We start from the raw sequence: 22,263 nt of genomic DNA, 5'->3' as shown, positions 1-22,263 counted from the left end.
TCCCCGTGTCTCTCTGTGTGTATGCTTGACATATTGTAATATGTTGCCCATATATATGTGTGTGTATCACATGCAACAGATGCAGATATAACACATGTGTGCCACCTACAGCTGGCTGTGGGTAATCCTGTCTGATGGGTGTGTGTGGAGACAGTTAGGTTGACATAGCTGTGTGTATGCAAAGACATTTGCACAATACATATATATATAAGTCCAATGTGGTTTCAGACATGGGCTTCACTTATCTATGTGTAGGAGCATGCTCAGTATGACCTTCTATAGTAAGTGTGGGAATCCATTCCAGGGATAGTTGTATTCCAGTTTGGGGTGTTGTGTGCTACAGCCATACATTGCAACCTGTTTGTGCAAGATATCTAGTGATAGGCTGCCAATATGGGGAAACAATGGGCCAAACATGGGGGTGTACTGTAACTATTGCTCTTATCAATTTAGGAGTTGCTTGAGTTACAGGGTCTGACATATGTAATATTTGACACTGTCATAACCTACTGACAGATATAATCAGATTATCACAGTTATTTACCAGAGAAATACAAGATGGATGATGCACAGACCTATATTATGAAGGAAAGGCTAGACAGTCTTACACAATCCGGCCACTTGGGAGGTGTGGCTACAGCTGATTGACTGATGAAACTGTGTAAAAGGCTGGGGATCTCCTGGTTGTGCAGTATTCTTCTTATCTGAAAGGTCATATCTTGGTGTGGCCATACCTGTCATCTATACAGATTCTCACAGATTATCCATATTCTTGCCTCATATATCTGGCCAGTTTCCCTTAACATTGTGGTTTTCTAGTATGTTTGTTGCAAATCACTCAGTGTTGCAGTCAGGGAATAATGACAGAACATTAGAGTTTTAGACTTCACATCCTTCATGACATCTATGCTACTACACACCCCCTTTGTTATTCTATCAACTTTTTAACATTATGAGAGCAATATTTCAAATGTGTCCCTAGAGTTGGGCCTTTATCCCACCATTATGTATGGCTTTGTTCAGATTTCTTCCTCTATGAGGTTGAGAGGTATGCTACTAGGATTTAGTGGCATGGCCTTATATTTGCATTTTGTTGACTGTGTTATTTTGGTAGTATGAACCCCGTGATATTCCCTACAAAGGCACTATGGGTGAGGCATGGGCCTTTGCCAGAGGCCTGTAGGCCATGTGAGACTGATGCAAGGCAGCACATTCTGTCACTCATATGTTCCCAGGCTGCCAGGCAGTGGAACCCCCTGGGGTGACAATGGTAAGGGACAGAATGCACTGCTGTGCTACTAGGTATCATACCTCTCTACATATGTGAGCCAGACATCTGGACAAAGCCATACGTAATTGGGTGACAAAGGCCTACATATAGCAACCATTGTAACTATTGGCCTTACAAACCAAGAAGGGTGATACAACAGATTTTGCATTAGTGTGCATTTTTCTATAGGGTATGAAGTCTGAGACACTGCAATCCATCATTATTTTCTAACTTTAGACTTTCATGCTTTGCTAATGATTTGCCAGACAACCACTAGTTCAGAATAAAGACACCACAAAGATGCTACAAACCTCTGTGCATTCTGCAAAAGGTCTGTACAGTTGGGAGGTATGGTAGGCACTGTGTAGGTTACTCTAACCTGTGTACTGTTCATATGTGTGGCCCTCTGTACATCACCTGTCCAGCTTTCCAGCTGAAATGGATATTGGCATCTGGACAGTGTGTAAAACTCCCACCATAGGTGTAGCTGACATGCAAGATAGTTGGCACTGCCGTTCATGGTACATGGCCCTTTCTGCCACGGTACTGTACCTAGGTCACTAGGACACAACAGCCATGAGAAGTTGCTGGCCACATCCTAACAGTATTCCCCACACATATGAATAGCTCACTGACCCCTGCATATTGTGGACATGCAACAAGTTATCAGGTTAATTGGGCCAGCCCTGGCAATGTATGCTTTGCCGCTATTACTCTACAAACTTACATGTTACTGCATTTCTATGGAAATATGGGTGTGGGAGGTGCACACCTGTCAAAGGTACACATCTGCACAGACTGTGCTGATATTTGGCTTTACATTTTGATTCCATTTAGCATAATATTGTGCCCTGTCTTAAAGAATAGAGGTATAGCATTAGAGACCACAGGTTAGATTGTAATGGCATACAATTGAGTTTCAGACTTCTTATCCTCCAGAGTGTTACTGCAAATGCAAGGCCTGCTGTGATATCACTTTTTAAGTCTGTACGGAGTATTCCATCATTGTCACCATTTGTGGGTCTTTGCCAGACATTTCTTTATGGTTTTCTATGGCTGACTTGCTGGATGAGTCTGAGGGGTGAGTATGGGATCTTCACATTGACATCCATGCATGTGACCTATGACCTCGCCCTTAGTTGGGCCCCCAAAAATACTGCAGTGGGATTTGTCACCTTGAATAATACTGCATATTGTGGGGAAGCCGGTATTGTGCAGACATTTTCTGGTGTCTCACATAGCTGTCAGTTATCAGCTGCTATCCCAGTAGGCCACCCCATTCCATTGCATGCATGCAGCAATACCAGAACATAGTAATCCATTCATTTATTGTTAAGACTGACTTACCTTGTGCCTGCAGCAGTTGTGAGGATGGTACTTGAGGGCTGCCTATGTTGGATGCACACAGTACACTGCCTATACATGATAAGTTACAGGTAATGTGATGTGTGTGTCATCCATTTTACTGTGAGTGCGAGTCAGAGAGAGGTGCTAGTCCCTGGGTCCCTGCAGTGTCAGTGTGTATTCTATTCATTGCCTCTTTGCCAAGGCCTGGGCGTACTGGAAATGCCTCCATCTGTCTACAGGAGCAGGCTCAGGGGCTTCCTCCTCTGAGTCCCTCTGTGTGTGTAGGGACCTTGGCAATGGTGGGGGGGTGTGGCCATTCCCTGTGCTGTTCCTGTTGCAGTTGTTTCTGCAGTATCATATTGTGTAGCATGGCACATACTATGAACATATGTGCACATGTGGCTGGAGAGTACTGCAAGGCTCCACCAGATATGTCAAGGCAGTGGAACCATGACTTGAGCATCCCAAAGACATGCTCTATAATGATTCTGGTTTCGGTGTGTGCCTCATTATGGCATTCTTGTGTGGGTGTGTGTGAATTTCTGATGGGTGTCATCATCCACGGTTCCAGTGCATAGCCAGCATCCCCTACCAGATGGCCATATGGGATATCCCCACTTGCAAATGCCTGGTACAGCTGTGGTGAATGCCAGATGTGGGAGTTGTGATAGCTTCCAGAGCTGCCAGCACACACATTCATGATAATGCCCTGGGCATTACACACAACCTGGAAGTTGATGGAGGGGAAGCCCTTGCAGTTTATGTAGACCCTACCCTGTTCACCAGGTGGTGCTTTGATACAGATGTGCATGCAGTCTATTACACCCAGTGCCTCTGGGTATTCTGCTACATGGTGGAAGAGACGCATATTGCTGGTCCTCTCCTCACGGGTACTGGGGAAGTAAATGTGCTCACTGGCATGTGGTAGCATAGTATCCAGGAACTGGTGGAGTACCCTGGATGCAGATATCTGTGAGACCCCCATCATGTCCCCAGTAGGTCCTTGGAAAGTACCTGTAGCTAATATTCTTAAGGCTACACATACCTTGGTATCCACTGGGATCAGTTCCCCTCTGTTGGCTCTGCGTCTAAGCTGAGGCCAGCACAGCTCAATGATCTGTTGAAGTATGTCTCTGTCCACCATTTAGCACTCTACTATCTCTAGATCATGTAGCCCCTGGTAAGTTACCCTGGTTCTGAACACTCTTCTCCTTATCCTCAGTCTGGGGTGGTTGTCAGCATTATCCTCCTCACCATCCTCAGCCCCTAGCACATACTGATGGATCAAAGCAATGGCAGCCCCTAACATTTTTTTTGGTTAAAATTCCCCTGCATGTATACAGCAATGGTGCAAGGTTTGTGGGAAAACCAGACTGAAAAGTGTTTGCACAGTTTATACTGTTGTTCTGCAGATGCTGCCTGCATGATTGGCTGTCTATGATACATTCCACCTGCTTGCTATTTTATTAGTACTTGATTGCTTTTATTCTGCTATTTCCTTATTTTTCCTTTTTTCCCTTTCCATTTCCACCCCTTTTAAGCCCTGAGGCGCACCACACAAACCCGGTGCCCAAATGTAAACAGTCCCACTATTTCCAGGTTTTTTTTTGTTGTTTTAAACCTGATGTGCGCTGCGCAAACCCATTTAGCTAAAGTAAACAATGAGAAATGGCCCTCTCCTGGACATAAACATGTTCTTCATTTCATGGAATAAGTCAATACAGCTTCAGACACATCCCTTTGCTTTGCTGTGCTTAGCTAAGTCCAAATGTGAACCATGGAGCTCCAATGTGCTTAGACCAAGCATGACACACCCCCTTTTCATGTCAGCTGCTTCTCCTGCTTATACCACTGTCTTATAGCTCCTACACAGTTAGGTGCAGTTTGTCACTTATCTTCTTTTTGTAATTCAGTAAATTTCCCTCATTAGCATACCCCACTGCCTTAGTACCTAGTTACAGCACTATGCCAGAGCCTTTCCTCTTAGCAACCACTCTTCCCTGCTGTTGTTTTGATTCTGCATGCCATAGAGTATAGTGGCAAAATGCAGCTTTCACTTAAAATTTCCTTTTCACATTTTATTCTTTATTTTCGGCACAATCCCATTTGCGCGCCACTGTCTTATGCTTAAATGGCCGAAATTGGCCCAAAAAATAAACTTTGATTTTTATAATTTTGCAACACTTTTCCATGCCAATGGTGACATATTTGGCCATTGGCATGCCTAAGGATTAGAATACATGCTTTAGTTTGAGCTGTCATGCCTCCGTTTTGATTTTTGCAGAAATGTATTCGGCTAGTAACCGAATACATTTCTGCAAGCTACACTATTCTGCCACGTATACCTGCCTGCTTATTGGATCACTAATTGACCTCATTTGCATGGTTTTCACCAGCAAATGAGGTCATTAGCATAATTCAGTCTTGTCCATGGCAGAATACTGTTGGCAGGCTTGTGCACATCCCCAGGCTTTTTTACTGGATTGCTTGGTGGTCATATTCCGTGTAGGAGCAGCTACACTATTCCTGAATGGAAAAAAAGCTGTACTGAATCCCGGGATTATGTATTGTTGCTATTATGCAAAAAGGCCAGCATTTCCAGACAGAAGATATTTAGATAGATTAATAGAAAAATTAAAAGAAAGAAAAATACTTCCACAAGAAAACTGTCAACATCCTCAAAGGAAAATTTGTGTACCCACTATATATATATATATATATATATATATATATATATATATATATATATATATATATATATATATATATATATATATGGGTCTACTTTAGTTGACCGAGACGCCACTTCGCCGACACGCAGAAGACCGAGACCAAACGACTGAAAACACACAATACCGACAACTCACAAAACCGAACACCATAACACCTACACACAAAACGTAAACTACACATTACACACATCTACATATCCACTAACCTTAACCCAAACCCTAACCCTAAGGTCCGACACTACTGCACACTTACCCTACCCGCACCCTAACCCTAACTCACTTAACCCACCCCTAAACCTAAAGTCCGTCACTATCACACACTGATCCTACCTGCACCCTAACCCTAACTCACTTAACCCACCCCTAAACTACACTCCGTCACTATCACACACTTACCTTACCCGAACCCTAAGTCCGACACTACCGCACACTCACCTTTCCCTCACCCTAACCCTAAATCCCTCACTATCGCACACTTACCTGTCCACTCCCTAACCCTAAATCCCTCACTATCGCACACTTACCGAGTCGTGCTCACACGTTCCCATGTTGGTCTTTCGGCTGTCGGGATTTCACCTTGTCGATCACCTTCGTTTTTGGTCGTTTGGTCTCGGTCTTCTGCGTGTCGGCGAACTGGCATCTCGGTCAACTCAAGTAGACCCATATATATATATATATATATATATATATATATATATATATATATATATATATATATATATATATATATATATATTTGTAGACACCATATAACAGATTATTAAAAACATTACATAAAGAAAGAAATTTCAGGCCAGATGAAAAAGAAGAAAGGAAGTATGAAAATATAAAAAGACAAACCAAAAGATTTTTGAAAGATATCAAAAAGAAATATGGACATGGGAAAGAAAAATAGATCTGGTATGGTATAATATTTATGTAAAGGAGAATGCCAAGTTAAACAATGTAAAAAGCTACTCCTGAGATATTTGAAGAGAAATACAGGCAAAGACACTCAAATATAGAAAATTTCACAATGCAAAAAAAAAGTGTACAAAAGAGGATTAGTAAAGTAGAAGTTATCATCATCATCATCAACAACCCCCTTTTTCCCATTTTCTACATGGGGTCAGGGTGTTGTTTCAACTGTAGCCACTCCTGCCTCCTTCAGCACTCATGCTTGAATGTTGCAAGTTTTCTCTAACACAATCTATCCACTTCTTTGCTGGACATCTTTCTTTCTTCTTGCCTTCTTCCTGTCTGTCCAAAATCTTCACCAGATTGTCTTCTGCTTTCCTGCAAATGTGCCTAAACCACCATAATCTGTTTTCTGTGACCTTTTCTACAACTGAAGCTATTTTGGCTTCTGCTCTTATGTCCTCATTTCTTCATCTGTGCTACAGTGTGCACCCTACCACCTGTGTCAGGCACTTCATCTTTGTCACCTCAAGCTTTCGGAACTGCTCTGTCTTTACTGCCCAGGTTTCAATATCATACAGTAGGACTGGTCGCACCACTGTTTTGTATACATTACTTTTCAGCTTCTTGGCATTCTTCCATCATATACTACACCAGACACACTGTCCCAGATGGCTGCAGCCCTTCTGATTCTAGCTTTGACCTCATCATTTAGACTTCCCTTTTCCTCAACCATCCCTTCCAGAAACTTGAAGCTGTTAACCTTTCCCCTATTTTCCCTTCTATCTCAATTCTTAGGTTCTTCTGAACTCCACCATTTGCTATCATTACAACTGTCTTATCTGAACTCAGTTTCATCCTATGTGCCTTCAGCTTTTCATTCCATTCCTCTACCCTCTGCTGAGGTTTCTGCTCAGAGTCCATCTATAATGCCACATTGTTTGCATACAACAACTTTATTGATCTGTCCCCTCCAACCTGTTTGCTAATGTAGTCCATCAACAGTATAAACAGCAGTGGGCTTAGAGCTGAACCCTAATGAACACCCACTCCCACTGGGAACTCCTCTGTGAGACTGAATACTGTTCATACTTGAGTCATTATGTCCTTGCACTAATTCTACCAATGCTTCTGGGACTTCAGACCACTGCAGAACTGTCTAAATCAGCTTTCTTGGGACCTTGTCATTATGCTTTCTCCAGCTCGAGGAATGCCCAGTTGGACTCTTTCCTCATCTCCAGCTTCTTCTCAATTATCTGTCTCATTGCAAACATCTGGTCACTTGTGGTGCATCCTGATCTAAATTTGAACTGCTCATCTCCCATCTTACTTTCGGGTACTCTGTGTATTTGTTTCACCCTCTCCAGAGCTTTCATGTAACATGATAGGAGTTTGATAGCTCTGTACTTCCCAAAGTTGTGAATGTCTCATTTGTTCTTGAACACTGGCACTAGTATGCTTATTCTTCATTCATGTGGTGTATGCCTTTCTCTCCACACTGTGATGAGTAACCCCAGGAGCCATTTCACTCCTATTTCTCCCAGCACCTTTATCATATCAATTGTGATCTCATCTGAGCCTACTGTTTCCCTGATTTAATTTTCCTTAGTGCTGTTCTTACTTCTTCTATGGTGAGCTCTTCCTCTTCCCTCATCACAGGCTGTGTCTGGGGTAGTAGAGCTTCTGTGGGATTTTCTTCATTCCGAAGCTGCTGGAAATACTCCTTCCATCTGCCTTTGATTTCCCATGGACTGGTAAGCAGCTTATTGCTGGCATCCCTTATGAAGGGTGTCTGACTATCTTCTTTATCTTTCTGCCTTTGCCTTGCCGCATGATATAGCTTCTTTGTGCCAACTGACTTACTTTACAAAAAACGTTAGTGCGCCTCTGATGCCTGCTTCTTTGTTATTGCATCTACTTCCTTAGCTGCACTGTTCGACAACCAGGATTCTTTCCTATAGACCATTTTTTTCTGCATGCTTTCTTTCTTTTGATGACTTCCTGGACTTCTGCATTCCACCTCCAGCTTTCCTTACATACCTTTTTATCCATACCTGACTTGGCCACATATCTGTTCTTTAGTCTGTTTTGAGGTGCTGCCATTCTTCTTCATCTCCACATATTTCCTCTTCTTCTTAAGGTGCTAGATCCCTGAGTAATTCCTTGAACTGTTGTGCTTTCTCTCCAGTCAACTTCCAGGTTTTCAGCCTGGTCTCTGTCACTGACTGCTGCTTACATCTGATTGTGTCAGCCAGTGGTTTCCCAGTGTCCTTTCCTTACTAGGAGGAAGTCTACCTGAGATGCATGTTGGCCACTCCTTATGTAATCTTCTGACTGTCTCTCTTTCTGAACCACATGCTGGCTATTATCAAGCTATTTGTCAGACAGAAGTCTAGAATGGCCTCTCCTTTATTCCTGTTGCTCCACCCATGTGGACCCATGCAATTCTCATATCCTGTTCTATCTGTCCCAATGTGTGCATTCAAGTCAACCATTATTAACATCAATTCATGTTGTGCTGCTTTATCTAGTAGCTTCTAAAGCACTCTTTTCTTCCCTATCACAACCCTGCTGTGGGGTAAAGGCTGAGATTATGAATACCACCCTATCATTAGGCTGGATTCTGATTGCCATGAGTGTGTCACTTCCCAGCTATGTCTTGCCTTCGTAGCTCATGTTTGGCAAGTTGATTGGTTTTACATCCAGATTTCAATCAACAGAGCTATCCAGTTAACCCAAGCTGTGCAGCTGAACAGTATCCAGTAAGGAGCTTATTGACCCAGGCTGCTGGGCTTTATGGCAGGCACACACTGGCCGATAGGGACATGTACACCCCTACCACCATTATAATGGGTCCCTGGCATAGGTCGGATCCTTAATCCACTTATCGCTGGCAAATACCCATACCCATTTGTCAACATTTGTCAAAATAACTGAATCACCTAGTGCTGTCTTTTACACCAAGTGGCTAGTCCTGTCACAGTACACAGTGTGTGATCCATGTTCTTTTATCATGAGGATACTGTGCATCCCAGTAGATGCCCAAAGAGGTTGTTTTATACAACTGTTCCCTATATAGTACACCGTATAGAGTCTGTGTTGATGTCAGCAGTCCCATTTCTTTGATGAGTTTGAGGTGGAAACACTCAGCATGTTTTTTAAAGGTGAGAGGAATCCTACAAAGACACAAGATGACCATGCAGAATTCTTCTTCTTCTTTCCATTTTTCCCCAGTTAGGGGTCACCACAGCAGATCACCTATCTGCTCATGATTGGCAGTAGAGTTTTACGGTGTCGAGTTGCCAGCCTGGCACCCAACATTCCAGCACCCAACCTTCCACAGAAGGCACACACATGCACCCACTCACACCTAGGGCCAATTTAGAGTGTCCAATCCACCTACAGCATGCCTTTGGGATGTGGGAGAAAACTGGAGCCAAAGAAACCCACACGACCACAGGGAGGACATGCAGACTTTGCACAGAAGACACCCCAGCTGAGAATCAAACCGGAGAACCTCTTACTGTGAGGTGACCATGCCACCGCTGCACCACTGTGGCCGCCCAACATGCAAACTACAAACAGGCATTGGATGGAGGTCAAAATTGAACCATGTGCATGGGAGGTGAAGACTTTAACCATTATGCCAATGAAAAAAGTAGGAGTTAAGCCAATAAAAATTGAAGTTGTGAATTATCTGTCTAGTGAAGGATTTAGTGCAGGGAATTCAACACAGGCACTGTCAACATTATGAAATTACAGGTGCCTAGATTAAGGAGTAAGAGGTGGAGCAGGAGGCATCTGAAGAAGATTTTCAACTAGATGATCCTCTGGACCCCTATGCAGGAGACTGGTATAACAGTCCAACTGAAGTTGCCCGGCAAGGGAAGGAGCAGGATACAGTGGCAACTCCAACACAGGTATTGATGTGGAGTGAAGGACAAAAGGTTCCCATATGAAGCAGCAGCATATGAAGCAGAATGGATCTGAAGAGGATATGTCACAAAAAGGTTTTTGGAACTTGCTGTAGATTTCTCACAAGAAAGAGAGAGCAAAGAAGATGAACTCTATCCAGGAGAAAATGATTTAAGGGAAGACCTTCTTTATTTAATAGATGGATAGCTATATTAAGATACAGGAAATAAATAGATTACATAAAGTAAATAAGACCAAAATGTTAGAAGATTATTAAAACATATGATCATAGTAATTAGGACTATTAAGAGAAATTCACATGATATAACAGAAATAAACAGAATAAATTAACATGCAGCTAAACTAATAAAATGTAGAGCACCAAAATAAAGGAAAGGAGTGAGTAAAATGCCACAAAGGAAACATCAAATGGTGAAAAGTATAAAACAATTAGACAAGAAGTATCATTGTTAGAAGAATACAAAAAAAATATAAAAATGGGAACATATCATCAAAAATACCTAGGAAGATAGATGTGATAAGAGCAATGCACAATATCAAAATAGATTAAGATTTATAATATATTATTGCCAATGACAAACTAAAAATATTAGCAATCAGCAGAGTCAGAAAAAACTTAGAATGTGTGCAGATAAAAATAAAGGAAATACAAAATAAGTAGTGGATAGGTGACACAAAAATATTTTATAGAGGATTTGGAAACAAAGTTAAAGCAACAGAAACACCAGTACAAAATGAAGAAATATCCATATTTTGGAGGAGTAGTTTTTCTCAATTGTTTTTATTGAAATTTTTAACAACAAAACATTAATATATGATAAAAGAGATATTATAAAACAAATATACATATCTAAAAGAACAATAATAAACAACAAGGGGTTGGGAAGGTGGCCTAATGGTTAAGGTGTTTGCCTTACAAACAGAAGGTGCAGGGTTTGAGTCTCACAAGGGATAATTAGCTAAGCTTAAAATGGCTCGCAAGGGCAGCAAGCTTAGTACTAATCTATGACAACTAAATATAATTATTTACAGTGGTTTCTACTATAAAACAAAGCTTTGTAAACAGAAAAAGAAATGTGGTAAGAGTAGGTGTTAGTTAATTTAAAGTCTGTTTATCCAGCACTTCTTTGAATTTCAACCATATATTATATATAGAAGTGATTCTAGATGTTCTTGTCTTGGTTGTGAACAGTTCAAGATGACAAACTTCAGTTGCCAAGTATACAAATTCCATCATAGTGAGAGTAGTCTGATTTTTCTAGTTCTTGGTGAAGCACCATTACATCTTGGATTATGTTCCCAGTTGCTGCTTCCTGAGTATATTTCATTAATGTTAAGATACTCCATAAAAGAGGGTATTTTATTTTCATGGCACAAGTAGGAATAGGTATATTAAATAAAATAAGAGATTTGATCTTGATAAATGTGCACAAGTAGCATTTAAAACAGGAAAGCTGCAACACCAAGATAATGTCAGTCTGATAGAAGAATGTTGTATAAGAGAACTTGAACATGAAGGAGCGAACAAATATTTTGGAATAGATGATGGATCAACAGTAAAACATGAACAAATGAAAATAAAACACAGTAAAGAATATTTCAAATGACTAAAATTAATATAAAAAAATGCCTTGACATCTGGGATAAAGTCCAAGCTATAAACCAGTTTACTCTTCTTGTTATAATTTACAGTTTTGAGGTGATTGACTGGCCCCAAAAAGTATTGTATCAGTTAGACAGGAAAACAAGGAAAATACTTCATGTTTACCAAATGGTATATAAAAGTGAATGTATACCAAGATTACAACTTCTCTGACTAAAGGGGAGGGGGCTCTTTCATGTTTAGCTCTGCAATCATTGGGCTGCATACATATCTGCTGACCTCACCAGATTCAAAAGTGGTGAAAGGTTTAAAACATGAGGAAAATAAGTCTTAGATGACATTTTTACTTAATTTAGCAGAAGCATTCCAATATGAAATGGGAATGGAAATCAAATCAGAAAAAGGCAATAATAAGTCATCAGCTAAATGTGCCAACATAAAAGAAAAAAGAATACAAGGAAAAGGGCTCAGATAAAAAGGAGAGCAAACTGGAAGATCCATAAATACAGTGGCAAGTGCAGAGATCTCCTGGAATAATATAATGATGACCAAAGTTTGATGCAGGAATGGTTAAGGACAGGTGAATTAAAACCAAAAATGGCAGCCCAGAGACAGCAGACTATGTACATATTGGTTTACAAAGTCCATTGAACATATGAGAGAAACAGATAAATGCAGGTTCTCTGTTGGCCTGCACACCTGTTTTATTGTTTTATTGATGAGGGTTCTATGTTGGCAAGACACAAAGTAATCAAAACTTCAAATAGAACTTCTGATAGACATAAGCACTATCAAAAACAGGGAGCTGTTCTAAATAATTTACAGTACTTCTGTAAAAAAGAACTAAAAGCATTCACACATCTTGGTGCCAGGTCTGATACACTAATGAGAGACTGTTGCACTGGAAATTGCACAAACACTGCAATACAGAAGTAGCTCAGGATCACTAGAAAGATGAACCACAAATTATTACAGAGAATTGTGAAGATTATATCACATGGGATAAACCATTACCAACAGCTCAAAAAATAGCCTTAGCCTACAGAGATGATGATCGAGCACTAGTCAAAATCCATACCCAATGGCAATGACTAGTCAAATTTGGACAAGGATCAGTGAGAAAGTGAGTTGGGCAGTATGGATGGGTATAAGGACCATAAAATGAAAAAAAGTGGTCTGAAGTAAGGTAACCTCACTGTTCATTTAACTTTGAGATGGTTATCCTTAGCTTTAATTTCCACATGAATACTGATCATAACAGAGAGCCACGTTAGATGCTTCATCCTCCAGTAATCCATTACGTATATATGTACATACACACACATGCACACATACACACATAGACACACACACACACACACACACACACACACACACACACACACACACACACACACACACACACACACACACACACGACAAAGTTAATGTGGGCTTCAACATAGTGTGTATTCAAATATTATCATTAAAGACAGCATAATGGCCATGTTCTTTTTTAAATGAATGAGAGAAGCTCATTAACAGCCTTTAACAAGAAAGGATATAATGACAGTAAACATTGTCTCATTTCTCTGTGCTTAATTTCTCCAAGTCTTTTGGGTTTCTAATACCATGATGGGAATGGAGCACATTCCTAAGTCAAAGTATGGTTAACTTTCATGAAAGTAGTGATGTTTCGGTCTTAGATGCTAGCCAATACTGTTCTACTCAGCACCTCCAATGCACACAGAACTGACTTCTTCTGTAATTCATATGGAGTTAAATGTATTGGTATTATATCTAAGTATGACTATAAATTCATCTTTATTAGACCTGTTCCTCCTACTGCTATTGAAACTGTCTGGGTGTATTTCTTACACATTGCTCTGATTTCTGCCTCCAAAATCCAATTATTTTATGACTTTGTGTCTCTCTGCACGTAAGACAGTGTAATCATTGAGTGCATCAGTTTCAATGATCAATGCTACTTTTGTCTTTTTTCATGGACTACTTACTATACCCGTTTTTTCCCATCTAATTTTTGAATTGGTGGTAATGGTTGATCCCATATGATATAATCTTCATCTTTCTCTATAATGCTTTGTGGTTCCTCTTTCCAATGCTCCATTAATGTGGTTATGTCCAGGCAGTGATACTCAGCCATTCCTATTTCTACGTTTGTAACATGTTTTCATTGTCTTCAGCACTACTGCTTTGAGCTAGTGTTATCAGACATGCTTTGGGCTGTACAAGGTGGATTGTGAATCTTTTGATGCTGCCATAATGCCAGTCAGATATTTATTTTGGTCTTGATGTATCTACTGTGTATTTTAAGGATGTGCAAAGAATTGTGCCCTCTTTATTTGACTGATTATCTAAGTGTTATATTATATTTACATATTGTCTTTTACTGTGTTGGACTGATTGGTTAAAGACCACGTCAGCAAATATGGTTCATCTGAAATTATTCTGCCGAATAGCAATATACAGAAAATTGCAACAGTCCACAAGCCTACATATGTGCTAAAAGATTTTATGACATCAGACTTAGTTATATTATTGGGTGGGAGTGGGGGATGCAGACATCTGCACTGAAGATAGTTGCGTTATTCTTCTGTAAGTTGTCTTAAATTTAATTCTGTTCTATTGTGAAGCTTTAATCAAAGTGTTTTCATTGTATCTGGTGATGACTGGATATAACACATTTCAGTTTCTGAAAATCAATTTCATCAGAAAAAATAGCTATGTTCAGAAGTTAAACAAGTGTGTATTATTCAGACTTTCTGGCATTTAGAACAGAAGATTGATGAAATGTCATGTTAATGAGATGCTTCCTGTTGTCAAATCAGCAATTTGACTTCCTGACCGCCATTTACCTATTATGTGATTTTGAGCAAGTCACATAGCCAGACAGGACTCCCAGGCTGAGTCTGAAAAGGTCCATGTGGATCAGTGCTCTATCCTGGTTAACAAGGGCAAATGAATAAATCATTTTCCCCTTTTTTGCTGTGTGCTCAAAATACATATGCAGCAGGTGCCATGTGGGAATTTTTATAAAGACACAGTGCCATTTTGCTTATTTTTTGAGGAACCTTCCAACTCTGTTTCATATGTGAGGTCTGAAATTGGAAAAATTATTTTGTTTCTAGGTTCCTTTCTCTTTGTTAAATTTTAGAGTAAATTATGTTGATTAAGGCAAGAAAAAGTAAATGAAGTGACACAATTACAACACAACAACCATAACTGTAACAGCCCTGCACAGGAAACAAATGAAAAAAATCACTGTCTGACAGTTTGCACATGATTAAGGATATTATCTGCTAACAAGTTTAATCCTACAACCCAGATATTGATCCCCTCAGTTTTCATGTTTATAGTGGGTGACTCTGAGCTAGCTATTTAACCAGACAGTGTTCCTAGGTCATCCCTGAAATGAACAATATATCTACTAGACCAAGTTAACTCATCGCAGCCTAGTGACATCCTCAGGCATTTATACACTTATATCCTACTGGTGCCTCTTGGCATCAAATATTGCTTCTTCATATTTGCACTAATAATTCCAATACTGTGCTTCATACAAGGTTTCAGACTATTTCTTCTTAACGATTTTATGATGGTAGCTACAACTTTATTGATATATGAAACAGTGGAGCAACAAGTACTACTCTGTGGTACAGAAATGTGGGCAGTGAAGACAGAGCAAATGAGAAAGCTAGAGATAAAGGAGATGAAGTGCCTGAGATGGGTGCTAGAATGCACATTGCGGGGCAGATGAAGAAATGAGGAGTTCAGAGCAGAAACCGAAGTAGCTCCTATTGCAGAGAAAGTCAATGAGAATAGATTATAACGGTTTGAGCACATGAGGAGGAAAGCAGGAAACAACCTGGTGAAGAACATTTAGGATGTAAGGCAAGAAGAAGCAAGAGTATCTAGCAAAGAGATGGATTGTCTAGGAGAAGACCCACATCAGTTAGGCATAATTGTTGATGAAGGTACGAAAGTGGCATTGAAACGAGAGAGATTTTGACAGTTGATTTGACACCCCAGTCTCATGTAGAAAATAGAAAAAAGGATAGTGATGATGAAGATGATGATAATATATGACCTCTGTATAGTACAGCTTAAGAGTTGCAGAATATTATTCATATACTATTTATTTGCTTTGTAATAGTTTTCAAAATTCTTTAAATATCTCAACAATCAGGGTTATACCTGTTGCTCAGGCTGCTGCAGAGAGAGATTGATATACTGCCAGCTGTGATACTGAGAAAAGATAAATGTTTATTCTCATTTTTGTCTGCATTTTGATTTAATATCTCTGTAATTTGTACAACTGTACTTATTCTTCTTCTTGTGTATTATTGCTGTATATTTTCTTAGTGTTGACCTCAGTTGTAGTGAAATCCTTTGTCTGGAGGCCTTGTCTGTTTACTTAGTGGCAGTAAGTTTTCAGAACTAGTTTCATCTGGCCAAAGTATTCCTGCATCTGTATTGTTTGGTTTCTGTCCTGTGTTTTAAATCAGTTATACCTGTTGCTCAGGCTGCTGCAGAGAGAGATTGACCTACTGCCAGCTGTGATATGGAGAAAAGATAAGTGTTTATTCTCATTTTTTGTCTGTATTTTGATTTATATCTCTGTAATCTGTACAACTTATTTTTCTTCTTGTTTGTCCCCATCCACCTCCCTGTTCTTGTTTTGGTGTTAGTGTTGGTGGCTCTGGAATTGCCCACCCCTCCTGTAAGTCTGTATTTGAACATTCCTCCTGAGTCCATCTCATTTGTTCACTTAACCGAATACAGTGAGATCATATTCTGAGTCTAGTGTTCACTCTACATAATACAGAGAGAAGATTTGAGAAGACCAACCCACTTAGGTTCTTCCTTCATCTCTCTTTGCACTTTACTAACAAAAAAAAAAAATCATCTGCTTTTACTGTATTTGTGTTTCCTCCTTCTTTATTTTGCTTTCTCCTCTTCTTAAAAGTACTCAATTTTATTTATTCTGCTGCACTTATTGCTGCTTGGTAGTAGCCTGATTAAATTGTAACTGTTATTCTAAGTCTTTTGGTTTAAGCACTTGGGCTTCATATCGGTTGTTTTACATTAAGAAGGTTTGTGGTCTGCACTGTTGTGGCAGGACATGTAGCTTACATCCTTCTAAGCTGGGAATTGCTGATTGAAAGCTCAGTGTCTGCTATTCTAAAAGTGTATTAGTTCTGGTTTAAGCACTTGGGCTTCAGGCCAGTTATTCTACATTAAGAAGGTTTGTGGTCTGCACTCTTGTGGGAGGAGAGGCATGATTCTGCCCTTCTGAGCTGGGAATTTCTGGTCACAGGCTTATTGTGCCTGCTTATTCAAACTGTTTCTTTCTGAAATTGGTGCACCTTGTTGCTGTAGCATAGGACCAGATCCAGGCCTGCTGAATCTAGCTTTGTTTGTATAACTTGAGCACTGATCCAGGCCATCTTTTTTGGAGAAGGTTCCCCTGCACCCTAGTAGCGGGAGTGTGCAGTTAGAACTTCTCTTACTGAAGACTGCTGAAACAGGGCTCAGTTTAGAGTTTTTTTCTGGTTAATTGGGTAACTTGTTTAAATCAGATTGTTCATTTTCTATTGTTTTTATATATATATATATATATATATATATAAAAATTGCACTTTATTCATCTGCGTTTACTGTATTTGTGTTTCTTCCTACTTTATTACTAGGGGCATTGACTACAACTCTGAACTGAGATATATAACAATAACCATCTTTTTATGCGCATTTAAAGTGTTTTTTTGATTGTATCTGCTTTTTTTCTGAAAAAAAAATATACTTGTTTCCCACCTTTCTAGGCTAGTATAGTCCAGTTTTCAGGTTAGTGCTGAATTCAGGGCTGTGTTACAGATCTCTGTGTTGGCCCATACCTTACTTGGATAGAAGGAAGTTTCTCTGTTCACCTGTCAGAGAGTGGAGTTTTGAGCAGCCTATCTGTCCCTGGAGGAGTGGTTTCAGGTCAGAAAGTAGTAGTTTATTGGCCATTTTGGGCTAATTTCTATCTCTTTCATTTCCCTGCTATAAAAACGGCATTTGCCTGGTTTTGAGCACCGGGCAGCGCTGCATAGGTAGGGTATAAATTTTCCCAGCTCCACAAAGTCTCCTCTTCAATTTTTCCCTTGGAACTAGACAAACTTTCAACTTAAGCACTCAAGCCATTAATTTCTCATCCCAGCACTTGCTCAAAACTCATAGCAAGCACGTATAAACCCTAGCACTACAGAAGGACAAGGCTCTCTATTCAACCTTACCAGTCATTCAGTAAAATAGTTTACTGTACCTATCCAGGCATGTCCAAAGGGCAGTTTCATGTGTACTCTCCAGTCCAACTGGTGAATCTGGGCATTTTGAGGCAATGTAACAACTGCTTCATGTACACAGACAACCCTCTCCTCCTACCACCAAACACTAATACATGCGAGAGATGCAATTATTCAGTTAAACTGAAGGCTAAGCTCTCTCAACCCAAAACTGGATCAGACAGTCAAGAGGAGAAAGGAAATACTGGCATCACACCACCAGTCTCACATAGACCCATTAAACCAGCACCGGTAAAAAAACACATGTAAATACACGAAAACATACTCAGAGGCTCTAAATAAAAATCTGCAAAAGCAACAGAGCCCTCCAAAGCAGACATCCAAACAACCTCTACCCCCCAACACAAACCATGAAACACATACTTCACAAAACCAGTGTGCCATGCTATCACAGCCCTCAAGGCAAAATAACATACCCAACATACTAGTAATAGGTGACTCTATAGTTAGGCACACTGACGTCTCAATCACTAGGCTGAATAAGGAAAAGGTTACTGTTAGCTGTCTGTCGGGTGCCGGGATCTGCCACATAACAGAAGCACTCAGGTCACTCCAGAATAAATATGACTCTGTCATTGTCCATGTTGGTGTGAATGACCTGAGCCATACCTCCCTGGACTACATGAAAAGAGACATGGAAGAGCTCTCTGATCACATAGCCCAGGCCGGTTTGACCCTGACCCTGAGTAGCATCTTGCCCTCACCAAGAATGATACCACGGTATAAAGAAAAAATTATCAATTTCAACAACTGGCTAAGTTTCTGGTGTCATTCAAAGGGGATACAGTGTCTGTCTACCTGGGATGACATGCTCGACAAGCCACGCTGCTTTGCTAGAGATGGCTTGCACCTGTCACCCTTAGGTTTTTGTATACTGGCTAAGGCTCTTGCCACCACCATATTGCCTTTTTTAGGCAAGGCTCAAAAGACAAACCCAACACTGTAAATAGCACAAGTAACAAAAATCTGAGGGTAATACTACTCAATTCCAGAAGTCTAAACCTCAAAATGCATGCACTCGAGGCTCTCCTCAGTATGGAGAAAATCAATATATGTGCAGTAACAGAAACCTGGATTAAGCCTCCAGAGAGCACCCGAGCACTACCAGGCTAAAACTCATACCATACATTGTGGCCACAGAACCCGGACTGAAATACAAAAGGTGGGGGAGTATCCATATTCATCAAGGATACCCACACCTCCAGGTTTGTGGCACAGCAAGATGCTTCAGAGATTATCCACGTGCAACTAACAACAGGCAAAACTGCAATTCAAATTGTAGCTTGCTACAGATCACCAACCATGTTCCAGGACTCCCATTCCGCATTTCTGGAAACACTGCGTAACATAAAGGTCCTACCAAACACCCTAATATTGGGTGATTTCAACTACCCTAACATTAACTGGGAGAACTACTCAAGTACTAACTCCCTTGCCCAACATTTCCTAGAATTTATAAACTCAAATGCTCTGGAACAACTGATCAACACTCCCACCAGAGGTGACATCATATTGGACCTGGTCATCATCAACATGGGCGACCGGTGTTCCACATTGAAGGTCAACCTCTCGCTGGTCAGATCTGACCATAAACAAATCACTTTGGATATCCACATTCCGCCCCCACCCCCTGACAAGGAAACCACCATGAAAAACTTTCAATAGCAAACTTCACATTACTTAAGATGGAGGTGGAAAGTTTCAAAGTCCCCATGCTAAGGGATAACGCTGTCCAAGCTGCAAAATCCTTTACTAATGCATTCTATGGGCACCTACAAAAATGCATGGATCATGCTATCCCAAGCAAAACCAAGACTCACTCCTCCTAGAAAAGGAAACCAGTCTGGTGGACCCCTGCCATAAACAAGCTATACAATAGAAGGAGGAAACTAGTACAGAAAAGAGTAAAATCCCAAGAAGGGAAGACATCCCTGCTCAGTATGAGCAAGAAACTATGATCCCTCATAAAATCGTCCAAGGCGAGCTTTGAAAGAAAACTTGCCCAGGACACCAAAGATAACCACAAGTCATTCTTTAGCTATGTCAAGAATCTAAGTGGCAATGCTCAGATCTGCTCAGAGTTAGTGCAGAATGGCACAAAATACACTGAACCAACTGATATTGCCAACATCCTGGCAGACAGGTTCAGTGCAAACTTCACCACACTCTCACCCCCAAAAGGGCCCATAACCATACCAGAAGAATGTAGATCCCCTGAAATCACAGACACTCAGGTTAAAATAGCCCTCTGCAAAGCCAAAAACACAGCATCAATGGGACCGGATGGTGTCCCAGGCTGCAACCTACATGAGCTGAAAAACGAATTAACCCCTCACTTAAACACACTGTTCAAACTCAGCCTCTCCACAGGCTATGTACCCATAGAGTGGTGCACAGCAACAGTTACTCCACTCCATAAAAGTGGAGCCACAACAGACCCCGGGAACTATTGCCCTATAAGCCTGACTAGCTTGGTCTGCAAGGCTATGGAGCGCATCATCATGGAACTCATTAACAGAGACATTGGGAACCTCCAAACACTTGACCCTACCCAGTTCAGCTTAGTTAAGGGCAGATCATGCCTCTTTAACCTGGTGGACTTCTTTGAGACAGTTACCAAGGCTATAGATGAGGGAAAGGTGGTACACACGGCCTACCTACACTTTGCAAAGGCCTTTGACACCATTCCCCATTCTGGTATTATAGACAAGCTCACCAGCCTGAACATAAATCCCTATGTCACAAGATGGGTTGCCAATTGGCTCACGGACAGAACCCACATAGTGAGAGTTGCAGGAGCTAGGTCTGACTCTAAACTGGTTACAAGTGGCATTCCCCAGGGCTCAGTCCTAGGACCCCTCCTGTTCGGCATATACTTCTCAGAGGAACAGATAAGCACAGGAGGACTATGGCTGACCAAGTTCGCAGATGACTACAAACTAGGGGCTATAATTGTTTCACTGGCTGACACAGACATCCTCCAAAAGGGTATCAATGAGATGGATACCTGGTGTCAAAATCCTGGCCTCAAGCTAAATGCCAAAAAGTGCATAGTTACTCCCTTTGGAAATAACAAAGTACCCACAAACTATCACATAGGTGGCAGTCCCCTAAATACAGAAAATGTAATAAGGGATCTGGGTACCCAAGTAGATAGTAATCTTTCCTTTGATAATCACATTGCCAAAGTGGTTAGATAATCATTCTGTGTAGCCCACCTAATCACAAAAGGGTTTGCATCCAGATCAAAAGAGGTCATTGTGCCCCTCTACTCATCACTCATCAGACCCATCATAGAATACAATGCCACATTTGGGATGTACCTTACAAGACACCTGCAACAGCTGGAAAGACCACAGAAGTACCTCACCAAGAGGATCACTGGCCTCAAACAGATGTCCTGTGCAATTCGACTGAAGAAACTCCAGCTGTACTTGGTTGCATACCACCTGCTCAGAGGTGATCTCTGCCTGACATATAAGGCCATGTCCAACCCAGAATTGATGGACATGCTCCACCTAAAGAAAACCTTATCCCCTCGAGCCACATGCTCTTGGGATATAAACCTCACCACAACAATAAATAGGATGTGCTGGAGGGATAGATTCCTGTCCCAGAGACTTCCCATGCTTTGGAACAAGATTCCAATCTACATTAGGCAGAGCTCCTTACTAGCACTCTTCAAGAGAAACCTTGACTAGTGGATGGGAAAAAGAAAGTTTACCCCGGGGATCACTTTAGTGGCTCTGTGGACAGAGGCACAGGGAACTAATCTAGGGGGTGGCAAAAGCCAACACATTCTGGCTAGGTTTATAAATGCCTTCGGGCAGATAGCCTAGTACCTACCTATGAACCTATGAACCTATACACAGCAGCACTGCTTAACCGCATACAAAATCTCACAGCTGTATGAAGAAAATTCTGCTAGCAGTATATGTGTTGCCTGAATTGTTACTGATGTATCATAAGCTTTTTATACATTACAAAAATAATATTTCCTGTGTTTATTGCAAGCTTACAAAATCCAGCTTAAGACATTGAATCAAATGAATGCAACCACTGTAAATATTACATTGTGCTAAACAGTTTGCCATTTACAGTTTTGTTTGAACTGTGAGGTGATAACTTCATTTTTAA

Source organism: Protopterus annectens, chromosome 1.part2, assembly GCF_019279795.1.
Source record: "Protopterus annectens isolate FY-2018-M chromosome 1.part2, PAN1.0, whole genome shotgun sequence".
NCBI lineage: Eukaryota > Metazoa > Chordata > Ceratodontiformes > Protopteridae > Protopterus > Protopterus annectens.
Note: the sequence above shows the minus strand (reverse complement) of the source record.